The sequence below is a fragment of the Peromyscus maniculatus genome, chromosome 11 (assembly GCF_049852395.1).
Source record: "Peromyscus maniculatus bairdii isolate BWxNUB_F1_BW_parent chromosome 11, HU_Pman_BW_mat_3.1, whole genome shotgun sequence".
NCBI classification, from domain to species: domain Eukaryota; kingdom Metazoa; phylum Chordata; class Mammalia; order Rodentia; family Cricetidae; genus Peromyscus; species Peromyscus maniculatus.
In genome coordinates this window covers 86277175-86298694 of record NC_134862.1, presented here as the reverse complement: position 1 = coordinate 86298694, position 21520 = coordinate 86277175, and the positions used below count along the sequence as shown (strand labels likewise).

The window sequence follows — 21520 nt, the reverse complement described above, 5'->3', positions numbered from 1 at the left end:
TAGAAGGAGCGGTATTGATTTCAAACTCAAAACCACCAGTTTCTTCAGGGAAATTACACTTGTGATTAGGTGTTCTTCCTAAAGAAACAGCGGCACAGGGGGACAGATTGCTGTGATTTCAGGGCAGAATATCAAGGAGGGAGAAAGAACCTGGGTTGTTGGCTCAGCCCCAGCAAACCCTGGGTGAAAGTTTCCTTTGCAGGGCTCAGGGTGGGCCAGAGCAGGGAGGATCTTGGTGCTCATTGGACAGGACATCTAGTTTTATGCTGGGGAACCTGAGACATTGAAAGGGTTAAGTGACTTGTGGGTGATGCCCAGTTATTAATTAGCGAAGTCAGGCAGAGACATCTCTAGGGTCATTGATTCAACGCCCCTTTTCCCCCCTACAATGTTACTGCCTCTCTTGACAGAAATGGAACCTGCATGAAAAAAATCTCCTGAGAGATGTCATGTGGAATATATATATATATATATATATATATATATATATATATATATATATATATATATGATGCATTTTTATTCCACTTTGAGAAAAATGCTGCCAAACTGCTCTCTGGGGAATGGAGCCTCTATGAAGAGAGGAGGGCTTCTGTGCTTGAAGATCACAATGAATAATCATTCCCTTCACACCTAGACTGCATCCCAAAGGCCACAGCCACCCTGGGGGAGATGGTCACGTGGAGGAGGGGATGTGAGCTGGTTAAGGAGGAAAGCCCCCTGAGTAAACCAGAGGAGTAGGAGCAGTCAGGGGACCCTGGGGAGAGACGAAAATCAAGGGAAACTAGACACCGCGAGGGAAGCCTGATCAGCTATAGCTTGTATCGATATTAGATTATTTTTGTATGTGTGGAACATCTTTCCTCATAGGCATTGAGAGACCTATAAAGGACTAGAGAGTTGCCTTTTGGCTAGGCTGGGTGGGGGGAGGACCTCCAGCATCTCTCTATGTGTGTGTGCTCTTTAATTCGCAGAGCCATTGGGCAGTAGAGGCCTGTGTAGGAGATAAGAATCTAGATGGGTTCAGGGCGAGATAAAAGCAGAAAAGAAATAGACTTGAGATGCCGATGGGCAAACACGGAGAACTCTGTTCCCGACTCAGTGACAAAGGGCGATCAGTTTCGTTAAGGCAGATGCATTCTCGTCTCCTCAAATTTAGTTTCTCTTTGGAAAACATTTAAAATAATGATTTACTCACTATTTAGTCATTTATTGAAGCTTTGCGCAGTGGCAGTATCGTAGCCAATGAGGTTTATCTGAGGCGCAATTATTGCTAATTGAAAACTAGATATTTATTGAGACAAGCCTCATGATGTTGTCTAGGCTGATCTCCATTCCTGGACTCAAAGGATCCTCCTGCTTCGGCCTCCGTAGTGACTGGGAGTGCTGGTGTGTGCTGCCACACCCATTTTTGTTGTTGTTGTTCTGGAAAAGTCTTGGTTTCCACCACCACACCCCCCCACCACCACCACCTCCTCCTCCTCTACCACCACCACCTCCACCACTACCACCTCCACCACCAAAGTCTAGGTATTCTCAGTACATCAAAGTTTCTGATAAAATTATCTTACTGCTCAGATGTCAGTAGATATTACAATACGTAGTGTATTTCTTCCCTTAGTAGGTGCTGAGGAGCTATCCACATGCCATGCAACTCTTTGCTAAAGGACTTAGCACAGCACTCATGAAAAACCATGTGACCTGTTTGCACAAACCCAGGGAGCATCTTGCTGGGCCTTCTCCTGCTCACACAGTCTCAGAGCACCCAGCATCTCAGGAAACCCAGTCAGATCTCACGTCTAATTGATGGCAGTTTTTTTTTTCTTCCCCCCTTTTCACCCACCTTGAAAAGAATCCTTTCAGCTCTTCCTGAGAATAACACAGTTTGACACTTAGATCTTTCTCTCCTCCACCTGAGCACAGAGCAATTCAGGGACAGCAAAGAGCACATTCTTCCTCTGAACTAGCGAACATTCTTCCCATGCTGAGTCCAGAGACAGAGGGAGAAGAAGCAGAAGCTAGGTCTCACTGAGGTGGGAGTCTCCCAGCCTCGTGTCTGAATGAATGCACACGGCTGCCCGCCATGGCCCAGAGGCTTTCACCACAAACGCCTTCAGCTTCCAGAGAGTTCCACACACTGCTCTGAAAGAGCAGTCCTCATTTCTAACCAAATTTTCATTTACAATTTCATCATGAAGAACATCTGAAAAAAAGAAAAGAAAAAGAAAGAAAGAAAATCCAAAACCATGTCTCCTCACACGAAAAGAAATATTCAACAGAAAGAATACACATCTCTCAGCTCATCAAGTATTCGAGTTCCTTCAGGCCTCTGCAAACCCCACAGCACAGATGGCTTGTGGGAAATGTGTCCCCTGCAGACACAAGCGACCTGAGAGTTACGGAGGGACCACACCCTCTCGTGAGCGGGTTTTCCTAGGGAAGCTGTAAGAAGAGGAGGACATCACATATTGTTCACAAGAAGCAGGATTCTGGGCACAGATTTCTTTGTCATATAAAACTCCCTTCAGGTGACTCCTGCTTTGTTTCTTTTGTTTTTAAGATATAGTTTTAGATTAAAAAATTTATCATTTTGAAATATGGACTTTCAACAGTCCTACTGTTCTTATCAAATTATGATAGTTGCTATTATTATTATTATTATTACTTTTAAGACCAAGGCTCTGAGTTTCCATGTTATTCACTCATGGTAGCTTAAGCAAGGACTATCCTTGAAAAACGCTGCTCCATTTCACTGTTCATCTGAATGAAAGTGCTCAGAATTCAGTATCAACAAGCACCAAATGACCTTTCTAAATACACCCAATTTACTACATCCATTAAGTTTATGATAATAAATAAAACCTCTGCAATGCCTCATAATAGCAGTAACGCCTTTCAAACGACTCTGCACTTAATGGCCAATTTTAGAGCATTAAATGTTGTTAACAATCAATTGACTGGATATCACTGCGCTTCCGTTTATAAATATCAAATTATATAGGTCACAGTGTTACCTTTGCTGGCTAGTTGCAGAATTTATATCAATGTTCTGTAGAATAATTACCAGACACTTGATCACGGTGATTTTTTTTTATTAGAAATGAGAAAACTCTGAATTTCCAAAGGTCCCAGATTCTCCCTCAGATACTTTCTCTAACACCCCCCCCCAACCCCAGGATCAGGTAATTAAAGGGGTATTGATGCAGAGGGAAGCAGAACACCACATGGCTTGGCAAAGTGTTTCCGTAAAGTTCTGTCCTGTAGCTGTGGATACAAACTCAAGCTGGTCATGTGCAGAATTCCAGCATGTCAGCCCACTACCCCTCGGCACAGCCAAATGCTTCAGCAGCTGCCCTTTTGTCCTGTTTCTTAAATAAACAAAGAACAGATACAAATTAATGACCTAAATTTATGGCAAAACACACTTCCTTCCCAGAGCAAACAGCCTTAAAAGAACAGATGCTAAACTAACGTTTCTTACCCACAGACCCCCAGAGATCATTCCAGAGAGCACTCCTAGTCCATAGAAGTGAAAATAATCATGTGTTAAAATGTAACGGTTTTGTGCAAAGTCACGTTCACAAGCCAATTTCACAAGCTTCCGGGTGTGGCCAGTGGGGTGGGTACCCAAGGTTTGCTTGGTGGTCTGATGCCCCCCGTTCTGCTCCAAGGGTCTCAACAGCTTTATTTCACTTACATTTTATTTGGCTCCCCCTCCCCCCCCAAGAAAGATCAAAAGACCATTTTCTTCTAGAATTCTAAATAATATGGAAAATGGTTGGATGTGGTTAATAGTGTGTCGCTGTGGTTTCTAAGATTGTCGGGATGGGATGGTAGAAAACCTTTGTTTTAGTGTCTTCACTGTGGAATGAGGTGTGTGTGTGTGTGTGTGTGTGTGTGTGTGTGTGTGTGTGTGTGTAAAGATGGGTTATTTCTGTGGAACTCAGTTCAGAATTTGTTTTTTTGCATCTTTCCTTGCTTTATGTTTTACCCAATGCCAGCCATACATCACCACCGCTTCCCCCCCCCCCCCCCCCCGGCCCCCTCCCCAGGAACGATGAAAACTAAAAGTCTCGTTGCTAACTTTGCATCCAGGGATGGAGCTAGGTCACCTCCAAGCAGACATTGGCGTGGAAAGGTACAGCGTGTTCATTGGCCACACGCCGTGCACTCTCTTTATCCCACACCGTACAACATTTCCAGTCTTATTCAATAATTTAATATACATTTTCTTGTCAAGCTTCTTGGCAGCCGGTTATGCAGCTTGCAAGATGGACCGAGAATGCTACAGGTGGGCTGATTAGCGGGTGGCATTTCTGAATTCGAACAAGCTGTTAGCATTATGTCTGTTTGCTTTAGGTACAGATGTGAAATGATTTGACAGTAGATTTCAAAAGTGTGTGAGTACATTTTTTTGTATGTCAAACTATGGAAATCTGTGTGTTTTTTTTTAATTTCACACATTGATAGTATGTATTGTATTTATTAATTTCAGAAAGTATATGCCACTGGCATGGTATAAAAATTAAAAAGCAGTATCCATAATGTATAAAATGAACAGATTGGCTAAACATCCCACCCCCAGTTAATCAGAAAGTCTTATCTCGTGCTTCAGAAAAAGTCAGAGGTTGGAATATTGGAGCCAGAAATGAGAATCTTTGCAAAGTTTGTTTTAATTGGTTTTATAGTGCTATGGCGATTAAAAAAAAGAAAGAAAGAAAAAAAAAAGGGAAAAAAGAAGCAAAAGGAATAACAACGACCACACACAACAAATGGCGTGTGGAACATTTGCCAGTCACATTAAGTGACATCTGCCCTTGTCTAAAATTTCAAAGGTGATTTCAGGATTTATAAGGGAAAGTCTGCTTGACATATAAAAAGAAAAGTTAAAATAAATCTTAGGAATTTAAATTTCCATGTATGCTCAGGCTACAAGATGAATGTGAAAGCTGAGATGCAGGGCTGGTGAGCAGCCCGGGTGGCTTCTACAGCCAATTCCAGGTGACTGGGGGAGATAGGGGCTTTTGGTGGAGGGGCCATTCACAGCAGTTGAGGAGTTCAAAGGGAATACTCATGATCAAGGCTGGTGGTCATAGGTTCACTTTGAAGCTATGAACAGTTAGGACGGCCCATTGTTCTCTCATGCATCTTCTTCCTCTTGGAGAGTTCGTTGTTAATACATCGAGCCTCATCTCTACCCACAGAAGAACTCTGTAGAAGCAGTAGATGGCAGAACTCCTCCATCCTTCCCAGTGCCCTGGTCCTGTTCCAGTGTCTCCAGGGGAGACTTGAGCCCAGTAGAAGCTATACTAATCCATTGTCTATACAGACTTGTGTGCACAGGAATGTAGGACATGGGAAGGACCCCAGAGAAGCACTAGCAAGAGCCCTCACACCTGTAAGGAGAAGAAGTGGACACCGCTGGGTAAAAATGCCACTCAACCCGTCACCTGTCATTACAGCTAGTGCCAGGCAACAGGAGAGAGGCTCTCATCCTGTTTCCCTCATCACCATGGTGTAAATAGCACTAGGCAACCTTGAAGAATAGCTCACACGATGTTCTGATTTTTACAGATGAAGACCCATGGCTTGGAGAGGGAATGTGTCAAGGCATTTTACAAACAGACTCCGTTTGTTCATCTCAGCAGATTTTGTGGCAGGCTGGAAAAGCCTGCTTCCCTAGGGATAGAACAGATGTGGGGAGAGCCATTTGCTCATGGCCACACAGGTGGATTTTCAGGTTCCAAGTTTTGCTTAAGATATATTTCCCAAGATCGGACCCATTCAGCATTGTTTTCTGGACAGTCGCTCTGTGTCTCACGCCATCCTCTGTGCTGAGAGTAAGCAGAGACTGAACGAGAGCAGCACCTCTGCCCATAGGAGCCCACGTCCTGGTGGGGGAGACCAAGAATACACGTGGACAGTGTCTAGGGTGGTGACAGAAAATGAAAAAGTTGAAAGGGTGAAAATGAACCAAGGGTGATGTCAGAGGTGAGGTGGGCTGTGCCCAGTGAAAATCTCTTTGAAGGGAAAGAGGCAGCCACCTTGATTGGGGACTCACAACAAAGGCATGGGGCTGAGTGCAAAGTCCTGAGACGGAAACAGCCTAGTGAGACCAGGCAACGGGGAGTCAGCTTGGCTGGACCAGCATGAGCTGGGAGTCAGCAGGCAAGAGGGCATGGGAGGTGGAGCATGGGGCTCCGAGGCCATGCTAGAGAGGAAGAAGGCTTTCTCAGGTGTTAGCAGAGAAGCCCTGACATTGTGAATATTCCTCACAGTCATGAGGCAAAGCTTCCCAAATTCTACATAGCAGATTTCCAAACCAGCTTTTGGAGCCCAGCTCATTAAAAACTGGGTGCAATTATGCAACAGGCCAGAACTTGCTGACTTACCTTGGGTTCAAGTCCTTTGCACATAACATTGGAATATTTTTTTGCTTTCAATCCCTGCTCTGGTGTTCCTGGGCACTTGCCTCTTCCTCTTACCCTTGTATGACCATCATTTCCATGCATTTGGACAGTCAGTAATTTGAAAAAAAAAGTGATCACCTTAGCCCCTAGACTTTCATTAATTCTGTTTTTCTGATTATTCTTATAATATATCTTCAGTTATTAAATACACACGAGTTTATATGTTCTGAAATAATAATCAAAATAAGTAATCATAAAGAAAAAGGCATATGATATGGAATCCATATGGAAATATTTAAGGACCCATCCCACATGAGGGTCTGTATTGTCACCCCTTGACCTGGCTTACTGTAGGCACCTAAGCAAAATCAGATGAATGTTAAAAGGCATTTTCATCAGAAGAAGAGAAAGTGGACAGCTAAGAAAACTTCTTTCACATTTTACCTTTTTGATATGATTGGAATGTGGGTCATTTTCTCCTCCATCAAAACCTACTTCTAAAAATAGCTCATGCTAGAAGAAGGTGGCTCCATCCTGGATGCGGAGCTGGAATGTTCTCCTGGAACAGCATGTTGGGAGTGGGGGGCGTTATACACAGACACTGGCCTGGCCATCCTTCCTGGGTGCAGGGCTTTGATGGCGCCCACCCACGGTTCAGAGCTGAATAGGAAGAAGTCAGGGTCCACAAACACTTCTTGACCTCTTGCATTTGTCCAGCTGCTGCGGCTGTGCCAGCCCCCCACCCCCACCCCCCGCTGGAGCCCAGCTGCTCCATGCTGCCCTTGTGTGCCTGGCATCCCCCATCTGCACCATCAGGTCTTAGAACCTGCAAGTATCTCCTGAACTTGATACTTATCCTTTTTATCAACAATATCCCATAAACACCACCTGTGTTCATACATACATATGCCCTTCAAAGACCCCAAGCCATGAAGTTAAATACCAATCTATGTTTATTTGCAGGACAAGAAAAAAAAAAAAAGAGTCTCCTTTAAAAACCAACACAAAAATTGAAAAAAAAAAAAATAACAAACTTCATTGCAACGTGTGCATCTCTGCTAGGAGGTGGATGCTGCTGGCTTGTCATGATGAGGGCCAGCGCCTGAGTGATGCATGCGGAGAGATGATGGATTTGAGCCGATCCATCTCCACTCCCAGGTTGCCTGGTCCCCCCTGTGACCAATGGCAAGCATTCGTGAGACAGCTGGCGGGGTGAGGGGTGCAGGCGAGGCTGTGCTTCTAGCTCACCGGCCTCTGCACAGATCAAAGGCTCATTAGCATTTTCCTCTCTCCAGATCAACTTATTGGCTCCCATGGTCTGTATTGCTCTGAACCTTTCGACAGCTGTAAAGTTTGTCGACCAGGCGGGGTGAGGATTTGGCTTTTGACACTTCGGGACACAATCCCTACACGACATGTATTATACCTGTGGTGATTCAAGGGGTTTGTGTTTGGTTTTGTTTGTTTGCAAGGACAACTTTAAAAAATTATTTCCCAGAGTAGCAAAATACTGTTTGGGTTACACATTTGACGTCTAGGTCAGAAGAAAATGGAGGGAAATGGTCTCATCTCGTGCATCCGGCAGCAAACTACGCTGAAATGACCTCAGAATCTGTGGAAAGACGTGCAAGGCTGGAGATGGCGCGCAGTGTTCCTTGTGCTTCCTAGGCTACACATTGCTGCCCATGGGCTCATCCGACATCACCAAAGTGGAGAATGTGGAAGCCATCACCTTCCAATCCCAATTCATTTTTGCTATCATTTACTTGCGTATTTATGTATTTATTGATCGATTTATGTTGGATACAGGGTCTCCTTATGTCACTCAAGCTGTATAACTGGCTTTTTCTTTGGGCCACCAGCTCACAAAAAATGACATGGAGACTTATTAATTATAAAAGCTTGGCCTTATCTTAGGCTTGTTTCTAACTAGTACTTATAACTTAAATTAACCCTATTTTTAATCTATGTGTTTTATTTTTGTTTTTGTTTTTTAACATGGCTCAGTTATCTTTACTCTGCACTGCCCATCCTGCTTCCTCCACCTCTGCTGAGGACTCCTTCTTCCCAGAGCTCTCTCTGTCCAGAAGTTACCCCCCCATACCTCCTGTCTAGTTATTATTGGCCATTTAGCTTTCTATTAAACCAACCACAGTGACACATCTTCACCCAGTGCACAAAAAGATTATTCCACAACATTTCCCCCTTTGGGTCTAAATAAAAAGGAAAGTTTTAACTCTAATACAATAAAACTATAAGCAATAAGAACAATTATCAGGTAAGAATTACATTCATAATGTCCAGTACATTTGCATTTGGAAAATTCAGAGAAAAACTCCTGTGTTCAAGGGACCCTCCTGCCTCAGCTCACAAGCAGCTGAGAAAGATATACGTGTGTCACCAAGCCACTTGGAATTCAACCCTGTCTGCTGACTGCCTATGTAACAGCAAGTTCATTTCTGTGTCTCCCACAGTTACCAGGCAGAAAACGAGTTATCAGAACCAGATACATGTCCTTTGGATCAACTTTGGAATGAATTCTTTTTAACTCAGAGTGCTTTTTACAAACGGTCTAGTTAAGAGTCCGTGAGACTCTCTTTCCCTAGAAGGGACATGTGTGCGGACATGGGAGCTCTCCATTTCGTCTCTGTTCAATGGAGACTCTCTGGTCCTTTGGGTAGGGTGTCCAGTCTTTTGAAACAGGAAGCACATGGAACTCTTTGCTGTTCATTCTCCTTTAAGGACCTACTGGTTCCCTTTTTAGAGTGTCCTGGAAGGGAAGGAAGACACCAGCCTGCATTCCACCTGGTTCCAGACATGTGTTTTGTGCATCCCACTTTCTAGCAAGGCCCCAGCATGATGCTGACCACAGAGCTCACACTATGGGAAGGGCTGAGGGGGCTGTGCCCTCCTCAGCCTCAGTGACCTATCTCTACCTGTCCAGTTCACTGAGATGTCTACCCCGAGACATCCAGATGCTTAGACTCATGGTGTCAAATAAAGTAACGAGAGCGGCCATCTAGTTAGTCCCAAAATGAAATCATGAAAATGGTATAAACATCTCTTTTTTAAGGCTTAAAATAAAATTAAAAAACCTTGTGGTGTGTGGAGTACAAGCAAGAAACAGCTGTTGAGAGGATGGATAATGGATAACGGATCTGGCGAGCAGCTTGGAGGAGATGGCTCTGTGGTCCTAGGCAGGGGCGAAGACGCTCTGGCAGGGAGAAGGTAGGGCGCCAGTATCATCAATCAAGTCAGGAATGCCAACCATTTCATTTTACAGTGAGGACTTGCTTCTCAGTGGGTTGCATTTTCTCACTCATAATTCTCTTCAGTGGAAGAGAGGGAGAGGGAGGGAGGGAGGGAGGAAGGAAGGGAGGGAGGGAGGGAAGGAGAGAGAGAGAGAGAGAGAGAGAGAGAGAGAGAGAGAGAGAGAGAGAGAGAGAGAGAGAGAGAGAGAGTCTATTTTATAGGCAACTTTCAAGGAAGGACCTTCTTGCTATTCTTTGCTAAGCATGCAGTCAGGCACGCGAAGTCCCTCCCAGTCACCCTGCCTTGGAATGCGTGGGCCTACAGTTCATGTAACTTAAAAATGACTTTGAACCTGTGGTCCCAGCTACTGAGAAAGCAGAGGTAGGAGGATTGCTGCTTGAGCCCGGGATTCAGAAGCCACCCTAGCCAACATATCAAGACTCCATCTCTTCTGGTAAGAATAAAAGGGCTAGAGGATCAATGTGGTGGCCGAGCAGATTCCAGAGGAAGGGACCGTTGATCGGCACCGCTCCCCACCCAAGGGAGAAGAAGGAGATGAGCACACCAGACATCTCAGTGTCTTCTGAGCCTGGGTGTTTCAGAGGCTCCATCGTGACACCTCTTTTCTGTTCTGTAATGACCCCTTGCATGGTGTTTTTATATGAATTAAATAGTGCATCCACTATTTAATGTCTGTTCACATTTTTAAAAGTTTGAAATCTTCAACTGGTATATCTGTCAAGAGGACAGCCATACTTATTTATATACAAGGTTAAATTGTTCTCAGATTAATACACCAGTACATGGCTTAAATGATGTTAACAAAATGTGTCAAGGATCTTAGTTAACAGCATGCCTTCACATCCAGATTGAGCATATTGTTAGCACTGGGTAGGTTTTTTTTTTTAATCCTATGCATTTTACTAAAAATAGTTTACCAAAGGAAAATCTGCTTTAATTTAATTGTGCTTAAAAAAAATCCATCATCTGCCAGGAATTAGTTACATTAACATTAGCATTTGAAACTATATAGTCAGTGAAAGGAAACTCCACATAAAAGAAATCTCACCGGTGCTGAAGATGTAGCTGGATGGAAGCATAGAACAAGGGCTTCCACTGCCAGCACCAAAAAACAGGATGGGGGATGCATCAATGTGTTCGTACAGTTTTACCTATCTATCAACCTTCATTTCTACGGGAAACAGAGATCTAGGAGCAACATGGAGCTCCGTTCGGTGGGGTGGAAGGCTTTGCTGGGCACATGGGATGACCACATCCTCTTGATGCTGATACAGAAAGAAGGGTCATAGCTGTGCCAGGGCAGTAACAGCAGGGGCAGCAGCCTCCCCCACAGGCACATGATGCTCAACTTGGTGTCTAAGGCAACGGAATCGAGCCATAGAAAGCCGGAAGACTTCCCTTACCAGGAGCACTCCGCCTCCCAGAGGTGGCCTCCCCTCGCCCAGAAAATGCAGGGACTGCACAGTTTTCCTCCATCTTAGAAGCTCGTTCTAACCCATCGGCATGTTTGATGTGTACTGTTTCCTCGCTTGCGGCCATGCTGAACCAGCAGCTTAGAGCACAGCCAGAAGTGGAGGGCTCCCTTCCTCGGGGGCTGGCTAAACATTTAGGAGCGGAAGGGGAAAGAAGCAAGCTGAATGAAGGCCGGAGGGGTGCAGAGAGAGAAAAGGGTCAAAACGACAGCAAAAACCAGACAAAAGGCAGTACTGCCTTCTGGGGAGGGGTTCTTGGTTTAGTGTGGAAAAAGCTTTTAAAGGGATCTTTTTTTTTTTTTTTTTTTTTTTTAATGTGAAGGAAACAATTCTCTAAGTGAGGGTGCACCAAGATGTTCTAGACAACTATGGAAGGAATGACAACAACATTTTAAGGGTCACAAAAGTGAGAAGAACAACCAGACCCCATAGGACAGGGCAATCTTGATGGCCAGCTGGATACTTAAGATTCAAGGGGCACTAGAAAGATAATAAAAGGAATATGTGCTAATAAATCTGAATTATTTGACCATATCATCTTCAGTCACTTGAACTTCTGAGTAAGTCAAAGGTCAGCTGGAAACCTCAGACTGCCCAGATGAATGAATATAGTGAATGCTTTTCTTTTCTTTTTTATTCCATTTCTATCTATCTATCTATCTATCTATCTATCTATCTATCTATCTATCTATCTATCTATCTACCTGCCTACCTGCCTATCTGCCTATCTACCTATATCTATCTATCTATCTATCTATCTATCTATCTATCTATCTATCTATCTATCTATCTATCATCTATCTATCTATCTATCTATCTATCTATCTATCTATCTGTCTGTCTGTCTATCTGTGTGGATAGGTGCACACATACCATCATATGCACGTAGAGGCACCTAGGAGAGTCCGTTATTTCCTTGTACCAGATGGACTCCACGGACTGAACTTGAGGACTTGGCAACAAGTTCCTTTACCTGCTGAGCCGTCTTGCCAGATGATGGCAAGTCCTCCTGAACCTCAGCTCTTCCCTGTCACTAGAAACTTCCTTTCTGTAGTTGAGAGTCATGCTGAAGGACAGAGTGTGGGTTCTGGGACTGTACAACCTGGGTTCAGACTGGAGCTTTGTCTTTGAGCAAGTTGCTTAAAACTCACCTGCACAGAGGACAATAGAAATGATGACGTAGTCGTGGGATTGCCATGAGGCTAGCCAGAGGCAGTGACGTAAGCCACTTAGCACAGTGTCTGCCACATAACAACTGCTCAACAAGACTTAGTTGTGTCATTATTATTTATGAGGAGACAGGAAGGGAGCACTCATCAGTCTGGTCCCATTTCCCATGTCACAGCTATGATAAGTTCGCTTTCTTGGGCTCTACTGTCTCTGCCTTGAATATAGAATATGTTAGGAGATGGGGTTAGGCAGGCCAGCAGGGTAGGGAATTTGACCAGTTGAGGATCCCAGGTAGACAGGACTAAAGTTCATCATTTTGTCGATGTCTCTGATGCAATAAATTATAATATGCTTCACCTCAAAGTCACATTTAGAAACTTCCTGTCATTGTACTAACTGTAAAATGGAAGTCTATGACCACCTTCTATTTTCCTACCTCAAGGACTGGGGTTCTAATTCCCTCTACAATAATATTTGATCAACTAGTCCAGCACATGCATAAAATCTTCACATCATTCTTCTATTTTTAAATGTATTTATTTATTGTGTGTGCACATGTGCATGTGGTATTCGTGTGTGTGTGTGTGTGTGTGTGTGTGTGCATATGCCTCTGTGTGTGCATATGCCTTTCTGTGTAAGTGCGTGGGGCGGGGGAGGGCGTCAGAAGACTTGTGGGAATTAGTTCTCACCATGTGAATTTTGGGAGTTGAACTCAGGTCCTCAGGCTTGGCCTCAAATACCTTTATCAACTGATCCCTTTCGCTGGCTCCTTCAAATCATTTAAAAACACTGCTGAGCCTTAAATTTCTAAAACTAGAGAAAAATAATAAAGACGAAGCTTTGAAGAGAGGACTGGCTGAAGCAGCTTCAGACAAATTGGTTTTACAAGATTCCAGAGTTGCTGAGAAGAACACCAATGTGCTCAAGAAAGACCACAGACACCCAAGTCTCAGTGCAGACAACGACGATCAATTCTGCTGATGGAGTGGAAACTTAGGTGCACTCAGTATGAACACATGTAGGCAGGGAGGGTCTTAGAAAAGGGAGAAGACGCTTGTAGATTTTGTTTGGTCTTTTAGGATATGAAGTTCACCATCTCAGAGTCTGCTCACCCAGTAGCAAGGACATCATCCTTCAGAGGCCCTCAGGTACATCTTCCCAAGACTGACCTTACCCAGTGTCGATGAGCTGACAGAGCCCGAGATGGGAGGATGGCAGGCAGCTTGACTAACTGAGGTTATCACAGCAGATAGAAAACTAGACAAAGCTACATAGAAAAAGACTACCACAAAACTGCTTGATGTGACAGAAAGATGCTAAGAACTGCCCCTTCTTAATGGAATAAAATTGCTGGAGTTTTAGTGACCCCTTTTGAAAAATTTTGAATTCAGGCCCCTCCATCACGTGTAAAACTCACTACCTACTACTAGGATGTGTGACGATTCCTAATGCGAGGAATGGCAGGCTCCTCTTTAAATGCATGCTCCTGCTGTCACCCTGACCAGGGACCTCTCGTGGGTACTGCTCAGCAGTCATCTTCCAATAGGTGCACACACTTGGACGTGCATTGCCGGGAGAGTGTGTTTCACACCCTCCGCCAGAATGCTTTTTGATCATTTCAGTTGTTTTGTTTCATCTCTGCTTTTTGTTTAATTTCGTTTACAGTGCAAATAGCCTCGGCAGAAGCCGACCATTAATTCTGGGAAACAGAGCCAGCTTCTAGTCTTTCCCTCCCCTGTAGACCAGCTCTTCATGGACCAGGAGGGGCCTTGCTCACACTCCTTCTCCTGTTGCTGGAAGGAGGAAGAGCCCCGTGTCCCTTCACGTCTGCTGCAGGACAGGGGCCCGTGAGGGCCTCAGCACACCGCCTGTGAGACAGAGGGAGGTGGTCAGAGCCAAGGCTGCAAGATGCAAGAAAAGCTCCCTTTTTCAGATCCAAAGAGCCTTCCAGTGCTGGGTAAGGGTGCCAGTCAGTGCTGGAGCCTTCGGATGCTGCTATGATTTCCTCCCCCCCCTTCCCCATACCAAGGGAGCCCCCTCCAGCAACTTCGCTTAATTAACCTGTTCTGAGATGCTGGAAAAATCCCCTCAGCTGAATTAGCCCACAAATGGAGCCTGAACGGCCAGCAGATTCCTGTCATGTATGCCATTCAGAGTATTAATTATACTACCAAACCCTCTGTGTGCCCACCCTGCCATTAAAGGACCAGAATTAAGAGGAGTACCCATTTGCTAAAGCAAACCCAGGCACAGGAACTGTGTCTGGGGGAGGCTTGGAGCGGCAGGAGCCAGTGCACGCCTGTACACTCAAGTTTCAAAGGATGAAAGTCGGGTTGGAGAGATGGTTCAGCGGGTAAGAGCATGAGCAGGAGGACCCGAGTTCAAATCCCCAGCATTAGTGAAAACTAACGCAGCTGCACATGCCTGTGGCTCCGGTACCATGGCGGCGGCATGGAGATAGGAGGATGTCCACATAGTCCCAGGTTCAGTGATGAGCCTGTCTCAAGAGAACCAGGTCAGAGAGCAATAGATTGGGACAGACAGTTCCCTCTGCACAGATGTGCATATGCACAAGCAAACACACACGCACATAGTGTAAGTTTCTCTGTGGGTGTAGACCCAGCAGAAGGCACCAAATCTCAGCTATGCTGTTCAGGATTGTATCTACAACTACGGAAACAGTGATTTATAGATTAGGCCCAGGAAAAAATATTAATTAATCACAGGTACAACAAGGGGAACAAATGCCATAATTAAAAGTTACATTTATATGAATGTACTTTTTCCTCACTCTCCAAATACCTTAACGAGACACATCCATCCTTTCTCCTGTGATGGGAGATGATACAATGGCTATGTGAAGAGATGTGAGCTAAATGACGTAAGTACCACGCTGTGGCAGTAAGCTACTACGACAGGCCTCCCTGAGGACTGTGTGACTATGACAGTTGACTTGATAACGAAGACGGCTCCCGAGTGGCTAGCAGGTGGGTGGTGTGGACAGTGTGGACAGTCTGAACCAAGGGAAGACACTCATGTCTAGAGATTTTAGCATGCTATGCAAAATGGCCTGCCATTTAAGACTTACAGATTGTTTCTGGAACTTCCCATTTAAAAAAAAAAAAATTTTTTTTTTTTAACTGCGGCTGGCTGTGGGTAACTGAAACCACAGAAAGTGAAACTGTGGATAGAGTGGCTACTGGCTTTGCCTGCAAATGGTCCTGGAGGATGGCTGGAAGGCCAAGGGCAGAGCACACTGGGCTGGAGGTTTGCAGTCTAAGTTCCTATTTCTGCCTTGATTGGCCACCTGCCTGTCTCTCGGGGATCTTTCACTCACCCTCCCTCAAAATGAGTGTCCTGTGACTAAAATTCCAGGGAGGAGTTTTTGGGGATGTTACAAGGACCTGTGACATAACAACACACGGGAAAGCAGAGGGCTAGTCAAACACAAGGGACAGAGGCATGCCCTCCATCTCCGGCCACCCGCTCCGTGTCTGATATGAAACGGTTGTCTGCTAACCTGTTTCCATCAGTAGTGAGATGATTCACTCTGGCTCCATGGGTAAGTCAGGCAGCGTGGATTTCATATGAAATAGAGAACTATGAACTGGTTCAAATTAATTAAATTAAACTAAATGGCAGTTTGGGGGTCAGAGACCAAGTTCAGAACCTTTTTTTTTTTTTTCTTTTTTTTTTTTTTTTTTTGGTTTTTCGAGACAGGGTTTCTCTATGTAGCTTTGCGCCTTTCCTGGAACTCACTTGGTAGCCCAGGCTGTCCTCGAACTCACAGAGAGCTGCCTGGCTCTGCCTCCCGAGTGCTGGGATTAAAGGCGTGCACCACCACCGCCCGGCTTTTTTTGTTGTTGTTGTTGTTCTTTGCCATGCAACATTGGATAAGTTATTGATCCTCACAACTGCCACTGCTATATTACCTTGCTTTCCACTGCTGTGATAAAACACCATGACCAAAGCAACTTGGGGAGGAAAGGGTTTTTGGTTTTTTTTGTTTACGATGAGTGCGCATTATAGTCCATCATTGAGAGAAGCCAGAACAGGAACCTGGAGGCAGGAACAGGATCAGAGACCAGGGGGAAACAAACGCTACTTACCGTTTTCTCCTCAGGGCTTACTCCCCCTCCTTTGTTATATAACCCAGGACTGTCTGCCTGGGTAGGAGTGGCACCACCCACAGTGGGCTGGGCCCCCCCACATCAATCATTAATCAAGAAAATGCCCCTTGCCGACTTGCCTACACGCCAATGTGATGGAGGCATTCAAGTGAGGTTTCTTCTTCCCAGATGGCCTTAGGTGAAGCTTCTGTCCCAGTGCTCAGCAAGTGGTCAGGCCAATAAGTATGACACAAACCTGTATTCTGGAGCCCTTGGCACACACCCGGATTCTAGCGAGTATTATGGGAATAGTGTGCTCGCCATTCGCTGAAGCTACTTTTCCAAACTCCACTCAAGCGCCACAACTTCCCTAAAGCTGTTCCTGACTCAGTTTCAACTCAGCCAGGTGAGTTAAAGTACTGTTGGCCATGAGCTCAAAGTTAACAAATTGATAACATATATGAATTAATTTGCGTATACATGGAAACATAACAACAAGGATGTGTCCTGGTGTCATTTCTGATGCTGTGGTAAAACACCCTGACAACAAATACTTTCGTAGAAAAGGGTTTCTTTCAGCTCACAGTTTAGGCTGTAGTCCATCACTGCATTGACATCATAACTGCAAGAGCTTGAGTTGGCTGGTCACATCAGATCTAAAATCAAGAGCAGAGTTATATGAATGCATACATGCTCGGCTGCTTTCTTGCTTGTGCCCAACTTGATTTCTCCACTCTTCTACAGTTCAGGATCCCTCGTCTAGGGAATTGTACCACCCACAGTGGGCTGGGTATTCCCACATCAATCAACTTAATGATAACAATCCCCTCCCACAGACCTGTCCACAGGACAATCCAATGCAAACAACCCTCTTCGAGATTCTCTTCCCAGGTAATTCTAGGTTGTATAAAGTTGACAATGAAAGCTAATAATCACAAATATAATGATCAACTGGTAAAACTGTGAGAAGAAACTTGAAGAAACATAACCTGACATTTCTCGCTTGGAATAATTACTCAGTCCTCACCGAATTCAATGTTTACAGCAAGTTACCAAACGTAACTATCACTTGTCACAAGAATTACCTCTAACGTCTTTTGAATGAGGTAATAAAACCTGGCTTTATTAATTTTCATATTTTCCCATTGTCATCACCCTCTGGCTGACTGCTAAAAACATAGTGGTAGTCACAGAAAGTTAGCTGACTGATGAGGTCCGAAGAAGCTTGAGGAGCTACTTCTGGATGTTGGATGTCATTGCTTCTTTTCTACATAATCGGAGTCTACTTGTGATGCTGTAATTATCCAAAATGGCTCTACTCTGCAAGAATTGTCGGCTACTCCGTCCTTTCCTCCCTAAGATGAAATCGTATGGCAGCAAATGGCCATGGCCTAGTGGTCCCAAAATGTTTGCAGTTCTCTGGTAAAATCTGGAAACCCTGGATTGAATATGTGTCAAGGAAAAAGATATCACAAAGTTCCAAAGGGGTGGTTAGCCAACTAAAAGGTCTATATTTTACAGGGATTTCTGGATAGGGGAGAGATCTGATTCAGAGTCCCTCTGAAATGAAGCATTTGTCAAAGGTTATCTGGGATAAAGATCCTGGTGAGGAAGAGTACCCACCACTCAGGACAGGGCTGACAGACTTCTGGGATAAGCAATTGCTTTTGTATTTAATGCAGTTAAGTGTGCTGGATCCCAGACTAAGAGCACCCTAGAGTCTACACAGTTCAGAAAGGAATGAGGTGCTTTTGTTAGTTACTAACAGGCCGATGGTAAAGGCCATTCTACTCTCTCACAGGTGAGCAATAGCTGAGTATAGTTTTCCAAATACAAATATCATCCATTCTCTATTGGATGAGTCCAAAATCTTCTGCTCGGACTCGCCACGGCCCTCTTTAGGAGGAAAGTAATTAGTCACTTTTTTCAAGGTACTTGAAGAGCAGCACATATATTGCATATATTAGGGCTGAGAAAATGACTCAGCAGGTATAGCACTTGCCCAGTGAGCATGAAGACCTGAGTTCAAATCCCAGAAGCCACATAGAGCTATTATGGTAGCATGCATCTGTAGTCCTAGTGCATCTCTATGATGAGATGGGGGAAGGGGGAAGGGGAGGAGGGAGGGTAGGGACACAGGAAAATCCCTGAAAGCTTTTAGATCAACTAGCCTGGCACATGTGGGGCCTAGGGATGGGGAAGAGAGGATGAACAGGAGACCTTGTCTCAAGATGGGTAGGGAGGGTCAACACCCAAGGTTGCCTCTGACCTCCACGCTTGCACTGTGGTATGTGCACACCCACATTTACACACATGAATACCTGTGCGCACACACACACACACACACACATATTGACACACTTAAAAAAATCATAGGTAAATCTAAAGGGGTCAAAAGGAGAGACATCTGGCACTCCCCCACCCACTCTGGACCCTCTTTTCATAGTCAGACAAGAGTCTCCAAGGGGGCCTTCTTCAAAAGCAGCCAGCCCAGGCTGCTAAACAAACAAATACGGCTGAGGCAGACCTGGCCCTAAGATGGCGAAGCTTAGAGCTAGTCCACAACCTGTTGATGTAACAGGCATGAGAGGAGAGCAAGCAATGAGGACACCCCTGGTGTGTCCTGACAGCCGCTATAATGTCTAGACCATGCATCTCTTCCGAGAAAGAAATGAAAGGACCCCCTTGGCCTTTGGTTGCATTTCTTTGGGTTTGCCTAGCAAAGGTCATATATAAGACTGGAAAGACTTCTGGGACAGACAGGCTCCAGGAGAAGGGAGCAGAAATCTTCAGGGACCAGGAGGGAGGGAACAGGAACACTCGTGGGTGAGAATGCAGAGGGTGACGGGGACTATGGGAGGCACAGGGAGGACAGAGCCCAAATTGCTCAGTGAAGTCCAATAAAAGCCTCTTGAACTGCGGGTAAAGGAGTCTGTAAGCCAAGAGACAATGGGGACCCACTGCCATCTCTCAGCAGGAGATCACAGTGCTTAGAACAAGATAAGCACCTGAGAAAGGCTCAACCATGAGGAGGTTTAACCTTTGTAGGCAACAGGGAGGAAAGGTGGAGGCCGAAGCTGTCAATCACCGGCAGGAAAGCTGGGTCTGGGGTCCTGGGGACCGAGCCAATGGGGCAGGGTGCTCAGGGAGAGGGAGAGGTTTGGGGCACAGCAGCTGGGAGGTGGAGGTGCATGGTGAGCGAGGTAGATGGAAGGGTTTGGCGTGTGGTGTTTAAGATGCTGGAAGCAATTGAAAATTGGCAGGGTCTCCATATGACTTCATCTGAATTGCATTTCAGATATTAACTTACCAACTGTTCCGACTTGGTTTCTTTGTTACCTACCGGTATTTCCCAAAAAGAGTGTGTCCAGGCCTCATTTCTCAGACCAGGGCTAGCCGAGCGGAGTTTAGTCTATCCCTGACAGCATGCTTGTTAGAAAAAGTGCTTCTCAACAAAGGCTGTGTGAGGATCGCATCCTCAGACTCTGGGCGGCTGATGCTAGCAGCAAAATCCTGATCTGATCTTTTTTTTTTTTTTACCCCATCCTTCCTTCAGTCTCACTTCCACATAAGTACACACACACACACACACACACACACACACACACACACACACACACACACACACACACACACTCTTCCTGTTAGGGTAAACCCGGATGCTGTCGACTGTGAAGGACAGATGATACACAGGTGAAGAATCACCATGTGCCTGTAACAGAGCTCACAGATCTGTCTAGGACTCCCGCGGCTGGCTGTATTTATGGTTCCAGAGCACCCAGTGTGCCTAAAACAGTGAGCCAGGCAGTGTGGAAACATGCACTCTTAGCTGCCGAGCTACTTCTCCAGCCCAGATTGGCCTTCTTGTCTTTGTAACCAAATACCTGACAGAAACAATCTGAAAAACTTATTGGGTCCACGGTTTTAGAGGCTTCGGTCCATGGTTGCTTGGTCCTCTTCTATCGGGTAGAACACCGGGGTAGCGCAAGTGTGTGGTAGAAGAGATTCTTTACCTGGAAGCAGAGAGAGGGAGACAGGAAGGGGCTAGAAGCAACATACCCCTCACTCCAAGGAGCCAGACTAATTGAGCTACTTCCTCCTAAACTTTTCAGAATATCCCCAAATAGTACCAACAATAACAAGACAGATAGCGGAATTCGAAAGTGGTTGTACTGCTTATTCATATTGAGAATTTCAATTAAATTATTAAAGGTTCTGATGATGCCTCAATCTTATTTGTAAAATGGTAGCAAAAACCTTGCTCCACAGGGCCTTATGAAAATTAAATAATAACTGTGACCTAGCTCAAGGAACTCACTTATGGTCCCAGTATATGTTAAGTGGTCAGTACATCTTGGCTTTTATTAATTGGTAGTGCATTCAAATGGGTTATGTGATTTAATCCTTGCTGCAGTTCAAAAAAAACCAGGATTACTTTCTCCACTCATAAACAAGGACTGCAAGACCCAGAGAAAAGGGCCAACCTGCCCCACGTGGCTGACAATGCCATATGTTTTGTTTCAGGGCAGAGTGAATTAAGGAAGGATGCTGTGACTCTCAGTCTGACCTGTAACCTCAAAACTGGAGACAATTTAAAACTGGCCAATCAGTAAATAATCAGCAATAATGAGCGCTGCTACCAGCATCCCCTAGCTTAAGCTTATCCCACAGATAGCCAGTTAGCATTATTTGATTGTGATAATAAATTAGATTGGCCAGGTATTTTCTCCTTCGATTTTGTGAACTGTCCTCGGAGACCAAGTTTATTGAAAAATTAGCTTCTAATTTCCCACAACTGAAACTAGTTTGCTGTAATTAATAAGTGGATTGATGGAGTTTTAGACAATGTCAGCTTATAGTCAGAAGGCTGTGTGAAAATGTTCACAGGAAGTGTGCATACACAGAGACACGCGAGGGCAGTTAGGAGGCCGCAAACAAATGCTCTGGGCTACGCAGAAGTGGGTGGCTTCAGAGGGGTCCGCTGCCCACCAAGCCCCTGTGGAGACACCTACTCCAGACTGGCTCTCCTTAAGCACTTTATCCTTCCTCCTTGAAGACACTCTTCCCTTTCTTTTTTTTTTTTTCT

The 21520-nt window shown here is 45.0% G+C and overlaps 1 long non-coding RNA gene and 1 other non-coding gene across 25 annotated transcripts in view; one reads left to right on the top strand and one right to left on the bottom strand.

Moving 5' to 3' along the window:
* Positions 1-1216: 1216 nt before the first annotated feature.
* On the top strand, positions 1217-1352 carry LOC121821472 (U4 spliceosomal RNA). The gene has a single exon (XR_006062293.2). It is a non-coding gene; the product is annotated as a U4 spliceosomal RNA (small nuclear RNA).
* Positions 1353-11472: 10120 nt separating this feature from the next.
* Positions 11473-21520, bottom strand: part of LOC107400866 (uncharacterized) — a 29183-nt gene continuing 19135 nt past the window's right edge. For 10 of the 24 annotated variants that reach the window (XR_013043422.1, XR_013043429.1, XR_013043420.1 and 7 more), the window contains 2 exons: positions 14750-20447; positions 11474-14193 (listed from right to left, as the gene is read on the bottom strand). This is a non-coding gene — a long non-coding RNA (uncharacterized LOC107400866). Of the gene's footprint in view, positions 14194-14550; positions 20448-21520 lie in introns of all 24 variants that reach the window. The other 14 variants (XR_013043419.1, XR_013043442.1, XR_013043434.1 and 11 more) reach the window with 11 other exon arrangements.